Here is a 12,671-nt window from a genome sequence, read left to right as displayed (position 1 = left end):
CCTGAAACTCATTTTGAGAGACACTAAGTACGGAGGCACACCCAGTTTAATGAACAAATCACAGTTACTTAGCCAAAGAGAAAACCAAAAGAACCCCAATTGATGGTAAACACGATGGGATTCTTCAGACTAGCCAAAAAGAACCCATGCCACCGGGGAAGATTTACAGAGAGGTAGGCTTTGAGCAGTTGCTTCTACCTGTGGCAAAACAACTGAGATCTAAGACGAACCTATAATGAATACTTTCTGTCTGCATACAGCTGCTACGAACAAGAGTCATGATGAAAAGATGAGAAGCACAATTCACTTCTTGGGAAAACCCATAAAGGATGCCTTGTATTTTCATTACTTCTCGATCCAATAACCAATTGGAGAAAAAAACCACACTAAAGCTGAAAGTTCAGATGTGGGGCAAGGAAAATTATGAACAGATTTCGGAAAAGGTCAGTCACTGCATTAATGCCAATCTACTTTCACTCTGCTTAATGCAGAGAACAGAGAGCCAGTGGTACAAGCAAAAGTCCCAAAATATTTCACCAGCTCCAGCAGGTGTTTGGAACAAGTACCTCCTAGATAGTTGATGTTCCTCCTTGCCAAGAGATTGTCCATTCAATATTGGCAATAAAGCTGCAAGCAGCTCTATATAAATGGTGTATAATGTGCAATATAGATCTCTTCAAAGACTGGCTAGAGTCTAGCTCTGTGACTACAGTATGGAATTTGCCGAAGATGCCTCAGTTGTTACACACATTTATGTGGTCCAAGCATAGGCTTAGTGATTTAATGGCACTGAATCAATATAAGAAAGAGAGCTTCATAGAAAAATGTTCAACCTCTCAAGGACAAGAAAAAGGGCTTACATTAAAAGTGGTACAAGTTAATCACTCAACCAAATGTCAAATTAAAATGTGAAAGATATTAACTTCTCACCACAATTCCTTTTTCATGCTGTTTACTTTGGCAACCTGTGATTGTGGGGTTGCAAACGTTGTTTTATTAAAGATACATATCAAGCATTCCATCTACATAGGTAGAGTGATTTAAAAAGTCGATAAATGTTTAGTAAATCCTAGACTTCATCTGCGACAGGATACTTTAATAAGAAGGGATGCTGGCCTCTGGATGACACATTGGCCACATATATTCATATGCATACATTCTGTGGTATTAAAATGGATGCACTTCCTTCATACTGCACCTCACATCCAGCAAGAGACCGAAAGAGATGCATGTAAACTTTTAGAGCCCTACCTTTCACTGTAATAAAAGAAATGTCCAGTCAGTTTGGAAAATGGGAGCCAAGACATAGGCATCTTTCAGATCAACTTTCACCATTCGATCCATAGAAAATGGGTGTGATGGAAAACAATATGTTACATTTTTTACAGTGATGCAGAAGATAAACAATGAAGTACTTTAGATTTATGACACGGTGTAACTTTGTATTTTAATTGTGAAAAGAAAAATGATACTTAAGATTGTCAAAAGATACAGAGATGCTGGTTCTCTGGCATCCTCTCAGTTCAAGTCTGTGTCCCACTATAACAAGTCAAATGGATGTGATTTTTTTAAAGGTTTTGCATACTATAGAACTCTACCTAAAAACCCTAAATCTTCTGAAGATGGTTGGATCACTCCCCAGATTGAGAAAATGTCTACTTTCCAATTTTACAGGTGGCAAACAAAAAGCATTCATAGGAAGAGTCCTCTCTTCCCATTCCTCCACATTAGCAGCTTTAGAGACCTCTATTTCCTGTAGGAAAAAGATAAATCATTGGTGTCCAAAGTTTGATTGTTTCAGCCAACCTGGAACCACTGATTGGGTTTAAAATGGCCAGGATAATTATCTTTTCCACGACCCCCTCCATTAAAAACCTTTTAACGCTATGTATATTCGTAAAGCACACTATCAGCCACAAGGGTATCCTGGTGCTGTGCAGGTGTGTTTGCCTACGCCCTGCCTATATTAGGTTGGGTAATTGAAAAGCCAGGTCTTCAGCTTCATGCGGAGTTCAAGAAGAGCGGAGGAGGTGCTGATGTGGAGTGGGAGGCTGTTCCAGGCTTTTGGAGAGTGGTAAGAGAACGTCCTTCCTCCTCATCTGGTACTGTTTACACGTGGGCATATATGAGTAGGAGTCCTGTGGAGCAGAGGTTTCTGTGTGGGTGATATTCAAGTAGCTATGGCCTAAGATGTGTAGTGCCTTGAATGTGTGTGTGGGGAGTTTGAAATGAGCTTGTTTGTTTAACAGGAGCCAGTGGAGCTCTCTGAGGTATGGTGCAATGTGAATTCCATATTGGAGGTTGAAGATGAGTCTGGCTGTCGAGTTCTGCATGGTGTTTAGTCTTCTAGTGAGTTGCTTGGTGATCCCGGTGTAGAGGGTGTTCCCGCAGTCCACCTTGCTAATGACTGGCTGTTTTTCTTGTGTTGCTTGGGAGCCATTTGAAGATCTCCCTCAGCATCTTCTGGGTACGGAAGCAAGATGCAGCAATGATGTTGACTGGTGCTGTCATGTCCAGTTTGCCGCTGATGATTATTACTGGCTGGGTGTGGCTGTGGGCCCAAGTTCAGCCACCAGTTGGAATCCCATGGTGAGGTGTTCTTGCGGGAGATCACTCCTCTGTCTTATCAGTTTAAGCTTGAGGCATTTGGCTTTCATCCTGTTAGTGACATCGGTCATGCAGACCGTGAACTTGTCATTGGCATAGGAGAGGATGTTGATGTCATGTGTGTGGATGACATTTGTCAGAGGGATCATATATGCACTGAAACGGGTAGGGCTGAGCGAGGAACCTTGAGGCACTCTGCAGTTGAGTTTGGGGCTTCCAAGAAGTAAAGAGCTAGGCTGACAGCTTGTGATCTATCTGTTAAGAAGGAGCAGATCCAGTGGGGAGAGGTTCCTTGGATTCCAATCTCGTGCAGCTGCCTGACGAGGATGGGGAGTGAGACCTTGTCAAATGCTGCAGAGAGGTTCAGGAGAATGAAGGGTTCGGTTACTCCTCTGTCAAAGATCATGCATGTGTCATCTGTAGTGGTGATGAGTGCTGTTTGTGGGAGTACACCTATCTCATAAATAGTTACATCCAGTGTCCCAATAGTTTTGGGGAAACACCAGGCAAATCTGCTGTGGAACCCAGATGGCTTACGAATATCTAATGATCATGCTTGCTTCATGATAAAGGGAGCTGAGTTTCTGCTCTGAATAATATTTGTACACAAAAGCAGCTTGTCATGGACTTAGGCACAGTGCAAATGTGATGGCAGTTACAATGTATGTGTGGAACTTTACATTTCACTCAGCAGATAGTGACACTTTGGTTTAGTTAGGCTTGATATACAGTGTTTGTGTGTTTGTAATAGTCACACTATTACCATTCACTAGTGCTAATGTTTAAATAATCCTCATAGTAGTTCTATTCTGCTTGAGGATAGCATGAAACAAGCATATAGGAAGCTGGCTCTCTATAAACTATACCAAAAAGAGGTATAGTGTGTAGAGGGTCCATTGGATCCCCAGAGGCTTGACAGAGGCTAAAGTAGATAATACTAATGCTCTCTCTTGTGGTAGTGTGGGCGAGTAGTTAGGGTTATCAGAAGCTAGGATTAAGAATTTGTTGTACACACAGTGGCAATAAATGAGACACACACTCAATAAATAAATCCCTACCAATTTATAAAAATAATACTTGGTTGTATTTATTTTGTAGAACCATAGAACTTCATCATGGGTAAAAACGTTTTTCAATAGAAATACTTTTCAGTTTAAAAAATGGACACAGTGCAATTTCCAGACTTTGCAATGTTAACCTATGTAAGGAAGAAATCATTCAGCATACATAGGGATAACATATACTTACAAAACCAGTCTGCGGAAGTTATTGGATAAGGTTCAGTTCAGCATCAACAGTGCACTACTAGCAGCACAGGGGCGGCCGGGTGCAGGGTGCAAATTTAAGTCGGGCACTCAATGCAATTCAATGGAGATTGGGGGCAATCAGTCAGAGGCTGCTTACAGGTGAGTAGCAGTGGCATGCAGGCCAGTCACCAAGGGTTCAAGCAAGCACTTCACGGAGCCCAAGACAGCACCAACACTACACCACCAGTGGCAGAGTTGCTAACACAACATTGGGGGCCTAATGCAAAGCAATGGAGAACGGCCAAATCGAACAAGGGCTGCAGGCTCAAGCTAGGAGGCCGGTCACAGGATATCAACAGCTGAGCAGGTAAGTTGCGATGCTTGGGGACATAGGGACACCTTTGATCTTCTTCACTGAGCCCCTAGGCGGTGGGTGCAGGGATGCCTTTTGGTGTTGGAAACTGCTTGCCGCTAAAAGTCGCAATTGGGTTGGGGGGGTCTCCCTGCAGAGGCTGCAACCGCCGTCGAGGACTGCAGGAGAGGTCAGCTCACCGTGGTCTCGGGCTCTGGAGCGCTGGGGAACCCTGCTGGAACTGGTGGGCCAGTTTAATATGGGCCCGAAACGTCGGGTGCAGAGGTGGAACCTGGGGCTGGCTCCACGGTTCTTCGGGTCACAGAGTCCTTACTTTTAAAATGGTTGCTTGGTGAACAGGTCTGCTTGATCTTTATTGAAGGCAGTCAGTCCTCCCAGGGTTCTGGAGCGCTGCAGGACAAGTTGTCTTTTGGTGCAGGATTGTTGAGGGGCTGCAGACAGGAAGGTAGGACTGGGGCCAAGTCTGTTGGTCTCTGTGGTCTTCTCTGCAGGTGTGGCTCTGTAGTCTTCTTAGGTTTTCTTTGGTCGTCGAACTGAAGTTCAGGGCTCAGGGGTGGGCCACCTAAATGCTACATTTAGGGGCATTTAAAGGGCTACTGTCCTTAAGGGTGACTACACCCTCTAGATGTTCACCTCACGTGGGGGATGGTCATATCTCTAATCATGATTGGTGTAGTTCCACCATCTTGAAAATGCCAGGCACTGAAAAGTGTATTGCACCACGCCTCCAGCACCTGAGGGGTGGAGTTGGCAGAGGACACAGCTCCTATTCTTTCTACGTTTTCCCGCCTGTACTCCCACCAAAAAGGGCATGAGGACAGGAAGGAGACCTGTTCCCTCTAACAGGAAAGGCTGGGGCAGCAAGGCCTTTGAAGCTCCATCCCACAGATGGCTTCTACTGACCAGGGTGAGGTTTGAAATAGGCCTGGGTGGTAACCTCTACTCTCTCTGAATCTCTGAATAACTTTATTTGGTTTGTTTTAAAACCATCAAAGTATACAAATACAAGTATGAATACTACTAGTTTTTAAAAGTATTTGAACAATAAAAAAAAATCATCAGACATATCTAAAATCAATAAAAAAGTGCATAGCTAAAAATTCTAAAAACAATTATCAACACATTTATCAACTAATGACAATGTAAAGCAGCATACAATTGAGGAGCACGACACTAGGGTAACAGTGATTTTAGCTTACAGCATACAATTAATTTAAGTCGGCAAATCAATTTGGATCATAGGGATTTAATTTTTTGAATTAAGAATCGGCACCATCGATATGCAGAAGCTTTTCCCCTGTGATCCAGAACGAGAATAGGAAACGACTGACCGCATGAACTATTGGTCCTGTGGTGTCAGTTTTCAGGATTTTGTAGGCAACCTGATGTTGCCTAACTCCAATGCTTAAGCAGGTCGGTCGTATCCATCTCATACGGAACTTTTTTTTGTACAGAAAAAAAGAATGTGCTCTTCTGTCTCTAAACTTTAAGCACATGCAGGACAAGGTTCTAAAGATAATCCAGCAGTCTGATCGCTAGAGAACAGTAGTAGAAGGTTACCATACCTAAATCTAACATATAGGCTTTTTGCAAGCGGTGGCGTGATTAGATCTAGGAAGGTTTCAAAGGAGGGTCATGGCTTGACACCTAAAAACTGAGAAGTTAGTTGGCCATTTGCTGGCCTGGTGACATAACGTTCATCCACAGCCGCCCAATACCTGATCTTCAACTTTGAGCAATCCTCTCTATTTGCCTTCTCCGGATGTTCCCAAAGATCTGTCATAAAAAGAGTTGTAAACCAACTCGCAACATGCTTAAACCAGGGGAGGCTTTTGGCACCACTAATGTTCAAAACCTCCTTTAGGGAGTTGCAATAATCAGAAAGCTGTGGCGTTGTCCACAAACGCAGCCAGTACAATAAAGGTTTCAGTGATGCCATATCACCGATTCTTTTAATCCCAAGGTAAAAAAACTGTGGGATTAGGGGGGTAGTTATGGGTACTGAAACGAGTGATCTGGCAAAGATATTTTCGGATATCGTCAATTTGTTTATATTTATATGCCCCCATATCTCTGCTCCATACAAAGCACCACTCTGAGCTTTTGCTCAGTAAACTTCAAGAGCTGGAGCCAATGATCGAGTATAGGACTGCTTAAAGTGTCTCAATATTGATTTTGACCTATGGATAAGAGTTAAATAGCTCTTTTCCGACTGTTGCTCTTAGTAACTGCTCCTGCAGAAATCCAAAAACTCATCCACAAGGATTTGCAACCCCATTGGGGTTGTGGAAAGAAGTAAGGAATCATCTGCAAAGAGCAGGATTGGAACCTTGATACCATTCAAGGCAGGGCAGTCATTCTTGCAGTCCATTAACCTGCTGGCCACATCATTAATAAACAAGGAGAAAAGTGTTTGGTGTTGCTGCTAGCATGCATCCCTGGCACACCCCACGCTGTATTGGTATTTTATCAGTTAATTCGCCTTGTGTGCCCCATCTGACCTGAGCATAGTTGTTCTCTTGGAGTCTGGCTATCAGACCACTTGATAAGGGGACAGCACTTTCTTCTCGTCCATCCTGCTCTAGAGTTTATCCGGAACTTGACGGGCAAATTTGTTTTCTAACTTATCTATTAAACTGATTGGTCTGTAGTTGGATGGGACAGAAATATCACCCTTCTTCTGTATAATGGTTATCTCGGCTCCCCGCCAAGTTGAAGGGATAGCCCCTCCAGCCGATGTGCAGTTTGTTAGGGTGTTTATATAGGGAGCCCAAACCCTAGGTTGAGATTTATAAAGATCACCCGGTAAAGCATACTCTACTCGGTGAGTTTTTCCCACTCCGTGCTGCGAATAAAGCACAGAGTTTCAAAAAACTCTGTGGCAAGATTTCTCAATGTGGACGGTCGCTGACGGTCGCTGCAGGTTGCAACCCCTTGCGTTGAGAAACCTACTGCTCGTGTTGAGGAAGCTGCCACTCAAGTTGAACATCTAATCAAGTGGCAGAAAGAAGCTGCACCCTCTTGCACCACGCGTTGTGCAGTTCATGCTGATTTTACAGCACAGGACAAATTTAGAACGCTTAAAATCAGCGCAAGCAGTGCCACTTACCTCACTCAACTGCTTGCGGAACTCCGCTGAGCATGGCAGAGTTCTTTTGTCACTTCATGGAGTTCCAAATAGCAGAACTCCGCGAACTCCACCCAGGCTTAGTTTGAACACCTCCACCCAGGAAAGGCATTGTTCTCAGCCGCAGAGTACGCAGACACTCTCCCCATGAAGTCAGAACACTGTCTGGTTGTAGCAGATTGGCTCTGGCCAGTCGGTGACCACACTAAGAATTGGTATGTTTTATGGGACCCCTTTAAGGGGTCCTCTGTGTGCATTTCACTTTTTCATAAATCTGACACTGGAATCAGTGCAGGTTTATTATACTGAGATGTCTGGTACCAAACATTCCATATTTCAGTGAAGCCATCATGGAGCTGGGGAACTTGTAATGACGAGTGTCCAGCCCATGTACTTACTATGATTTCCCTGGTCACTTACAATATCCAGGAATCAACAAGGATATTTCAGGGGACATATAGGATCATGCAGATATGCCCTCACATGAGATATAGAACACCCTGCCTTAGGGTTAAGGCCAGCTAGAGGGGTGTTTTACCTATATCTCATGCAGTGTCTGTGGACAAAGCATGCAGGGATGTGTAAACACATAAGTGTAACCATTCACTTGATACCTGGCCGCACAGCTCGAAAAATCATTTAACAGTGTTAACAAAATTCTTTGTATACTATATATACACTCTTTAACACAAATTAAAATCGATTACACTGTATTTATTGTTGTAGAGAACTTTCCGCTTGTGTTAACATCATGTCACAAGACAATGTTAAAAAATTATAAAACATTCAAGTTTATGACTACATGATAGTCATTTTAAAGAATAACTTTGCAAATGTTCTTATTTGACAAAATAAACGTTTTCTCAATAAATTCATAGTCGATGCCCAATGCATTTCAGGAAAGAAATCTCTTCTTCAGGGGACACTAAACAAGAACAATAATACATTACATAATACATTATTACGTTATATACATGAAGGAGGTGTTCTTGAACATGTATTATCTACGTATGAATAGATGTGGACAATTATTGCATAATGCTATTTAGAGAATATATGATTATATGTCAAGAGCTGTAGGATAGAGTACAATTCCATTTAACAACCAATAAAGTATTTCCTAGTGATTTGAACCATGATCAGCAATCATCCCGTCACATAGTGAAAAGAGAATATGAAAGCGTAGAGAATCATTTGGGGAAAAAAAGGATGAATAGAGAAAAATTAAACGGATGAAAATGTCCCTACCTGCTGATAACAAAAGGCCACTAGAGTAAGCCTCAAACCGAGATGTACTGCAGACGAATAAAAATGAGTTTGACTAATAAGGAAAATCTTCGCAAACAATTAAACAGGAACGTAGTCTGCAGAGTAGTTAATATGCACAAAATGAATGCAACTGAAAAGACTGAAATAATGTAGAGTGAAAATGAGTGAGGAAACCGTTGAATTCCAGGGCGAATGAACATACACGAATGTGTGCCCGCTAACTCTGTAAAGTAATGGTAGCAATAGCTGCAGTAAATAAACGCGCCTTGTTGAACAAAAATGTGGAAATAGGGAATTCTTAAAAAAAAACTTCCTATCTTTAAGAAGGAGCCGCGCATGTCTCTGAATAACTGTCATGCGTTGAATAGATTACTGAAATCAATATGGAAGCCGCAGCTTTAACAAGCTAGTCAAAATAAACAAAGGACTGTTCAGATGAATGTGTACTGCCTGTTGCGTGGGTGTGTGGCGCTGGCGGTAGCGCGGCGAAAGAATTGAGACCACACTGTTTCGGAGTCTTGGTGCGAGTGCCCAAACGGGGCACGCCCCCTTTATTTATATTTGCCGCGTACGCCACCGTCGTGGCGTACGCACACCATGGGTGACTTACGCGCTCTAGCGTCAGACGCTAGAGTGCTGACTGCAACATCCCTATCCAACTTAGATGATGAAACTCGGACCAGAAGTCCCTCTTTTCAGTCACTTACTTGGCAGGCAAAGTCTTTGAGACGGCTGCTTGGTGGAGGGTTCCGTCGCAGCTCGTACCGGGCCGTTGCTCGGGTGTTGGTGGTCGGCGGGCCATCGCGTTCCGCCTCCTCAGCTGCGGAGCTGGGCCCGTCCCGAACTGCCATCCCTTCAGGCCGGTCGGGCGGTGGTGACAGTTCTCTCTCGGGGACCCCAACGTCCTCCTCGTCCTCTCCTCCGGACTCCTGGTGGTGTCTTGTGGCTGTGGGGATACGTTTGAACCACGAGATGTTGCGGGTGGCTGATTCGTTCCCCCGGTGAGCTGTGACCATTGTCCCTTGGCGGCGTTCCACCGTCCAGCTTCCTGGCTCGTATCGTGGCTTGAACTTTCCCCCAGGTCGTCGGTCCCTGATGAGGACATTGTCCCCCGGCCCAAGGGCACGCTCCCGACACCCTCTGGCCCGGCTCACTTGCTGGTTTCGGCGTGCTCGTCGTCGCAGCGCTTGTTCCGCCTCAAATTGTGGGGGGGCCCACCCTGGGACTGTGGGTAGACCATCCCGGCGGGTCCCCTTCAGCATGAGGGCCCAGGGGGCTTGCTTGGTGGAGCAGTGGGGTGTGCTCCGGTACTCTCCTAGGAAGCGCTGAATTTCTCGCTCAGGGTCCAGCCGCTCGGCACTGGCAATGCGGAGGATTTTGTTTAGTGTCCTCATAAAGCGTTCGACCTCGCCGTTTGCCTGAGGCCACTGCGGGGTGATCCGCCGGGGTCGTATCCCTTGGAGGGCGAGGAACTCCCTAACTCGTGGCCTTGAAACGGCGGCCCATTGTCACTTTTCAGTTCTGACGGGCGCCCGAACATGTGGAATATCTTTTCCAGTGCTGGCCCTACAAACGTGAAGGCGGTGGATGGTAGCGCCTCCACCAGGGGGTACTTGGAGAAATTGTCCATCACTACTAGCGTTACTCTCCCATCGGGGAGGGTCCCGAAATCTACACTGATTTTGTCCCAGGGGTGCTTCCCTGGCTCTTCAGTTGCGATGGGGGCCGGATGTTCAGGTCCGCTAGTCATCTGACACGCTGGACAGCTCCTTACGATGTCTCCCACCAGGGCGTCCAATCCCGGGAACCACACCTTTTCTCGCATTCTGGCCTTCATCCTCTCCGTCCCTTGATGTCCCTTGTGGGCGAGGAGGGTGGCCTGGCGGCGCAGCGCTGTTGGCACGACGATCCTGGCTCCCCTCAGGACTATCCCGTCTCTGGTGGTGCTGAGCTCGTTCCGTACGCGCCAGATCTGCTGTAGGTCCGCCCTTTCTTCCTGGGTCCACGTGTTGGCAGACTGTAAGAAGTTGGTCCACGACCCTCGCTGTAGGGCTTCCCTGGTCTTGGTCATCACGGGGTCTTGTTCCGCGGCTTGCAGAATCTCTTGTAGGGTCAGTACCTGTGGGCATGTTAGTGCCGTGATGAAATCGAGGTGTGCTTCGGCGTCATCTTCCTCCCTTGTCCCAGCCGGGACGTGTTCGCGGTTGCCCGGGTGTCTGGACAGGAAGTCGGCCGGGTTCTTGGCGCCAGGCCGGTACGTTATGTCGATGTGGTACTGTTGCAGTCCGATGGCCCACCGTTCTATTCGCGGCGGGGGGTGTGGTGCTGTCCCTCTGAACAGGGGTACAAGCGGCTGATGGTCCGTCACGACCGTGAACGGGTGTCCACAGACGTACAGGTGGAAATGTCGACAGCCCCATCTTATGGCTAGTGCCTCCCGCTCAATCTGGGAATATCTTCGTTCGGTCGCTGTGAGCGCCTTGCTTGCATAGGCCAAAGTGGCCCACCGCCCTGGTTCTTGTTCTTGGGTGAGGACTGCCCCAAGTCCCACTGGGCTGGCGTCAACTATCAGCTCCGTCTTCCGTGCCGGGTCGAAATAGACTAAGGTGGCCTGGTCGAGGAGCGCTGTTTTGACGGATTGGAACGCGGTGTCTTCTTGGGGCCCCCACTGCCACGGGGCGTCATTTTTCGTGAGTTGTCGGAGTGGCTCAGCAATCGTTGCTAGGTTCAGAATGAACCTTCCACAGTATGTGGCCATTCCCAGAAAGCTGCGTACCTCTGCGGCGGATGCAGGTGCAGGGGCGTCCTTGATGGCCTGGGATTTCCGGGGATCCACTTGAATGCCGTCGTTGGTAAACGTGTACCCGAAGAACTCTATCCGCTGCTGAAATAGCTGGCACTTGTCTTTGTGAAGTGTGACTCCGTACTCTCTGAGGCGTGTCAGCGTGGCTCTGACTCGCCGATAGTGTTCGTCTACGGTTGTGGAGTGAATCAGGATGTCGTCACTCACATTCATGACTCCGGGCAGGCCTTGTAAAATGTCTCTGATCGTGTTCTGGAAGATCTCCGCCGCTGACGATATCCCGAAGTTGAGTCGTCGGTATGGTCTCAGTCCTAGGTGTGTACTGAAAGTGGTGATGTACCTACTCTCCCTGGCCAATGTTAGCTGGTGGTAACCTGCGTTTAGGTCCAATTTGGAGAACCACCGCGCGCCGTTGAGGTCTGCGATGATGTCATCCATGGTGGGCGTGATGTGCCTCTCCCTCTTGATGGCTTTGTTGGGGAGCCTCATATCGATACACACCCGGATTTTACCTGGTTGACGAGGTTTCTCCGCGATTACCATCGGGGACACCCACGGAGTGGGGCCGGTGACTGTCTCTATGACCCCTTGTTCTTCCAGTTTCTTGAGTTCTTCCTCCACCAGAGGTCGTAGACAGAACGGAATTCGCCTGTGTTTCAGGGCCGTGGGCGTGACGGAGTGGTCGATGTGGAGCTTGACCGGTGGGCGTTTGATGTTTCCTAGGCCGGTGAATAGTTCCGGGAACTGATCCAGCAGGTTGGCCGTTTGAGTGTCTTGAACTTTCCGGAGGAACACTAGGAGCCCTAGGTCCTCAGCGGCATGTCCGCTCAGGAGGGTGTCTACCTCTTGATTGATGATGTGCACCTCGATGGTGATTTCGGCATCCTCCGTTCCCACCGGTACTGTCATTTTCCCTAGGAGGGGCAAAGGAACATCGCTGCCGTAGGCATAGATCCGGGCCTTCGAGGCTTTGAGTTCTGGCTTTGGTCGGAGGCGGTTATATTTCTGCACTCCCATGACAGTGACGGATGCCCCCGTGTCGATCACGGCGTTCACCTTTGATCCTGTGACCATGATGTCGCACCGAGGTTGAGGACGTCTTTTGCTTTTTAAGGCCCTGGAGAACGAGACCACGTATGTCTCCTCTCCGTCGTCAGACTCCGAGTCGTCCCCCTGTAGGGCTTGCGTGTGTCTAGGCCCGGTGTCGGTTCGTGAGGAGAGGGATATTTGGGATAGTTGCCTCAC

The 12,671-nt window shown here is 47.0% G+C and overlaps 1 protein-coding gene across 3 annotated transcripts in view; it reads left to right on the top strand.

Moving 5' to 3' along the window:
- Nucleotides 1-12,671, top strand: part of PPFIA4 (PPFI scaffold protein A4) — a 3,163,248-nt gene that overhangs the window by 2,845,979 nt on the left and 304,598 nt on the right. The gene's annotated exons all lie outside the window — the stretch shown is intronic.

Source organism: Triturus cristatus, chromosome 1_2 (assembly GCF_964204655.1).
Source record: "Triturus cristatus chromosome 1_2, aTriCri1.1, whole genome shotgun sequence".
In the NCBI taxonomy this organism is placed as follows: domain Eukaryota; kingdom Metazoa; phylum Chordata; class Amphibia; order Caudata; family Salamandridae; genus Triturus; species Triturus cristatus.
Note: the sequence above shows the minus strand (reverse complement) of the source record. Positions and strands in the feature narration are given on the sequence as shown.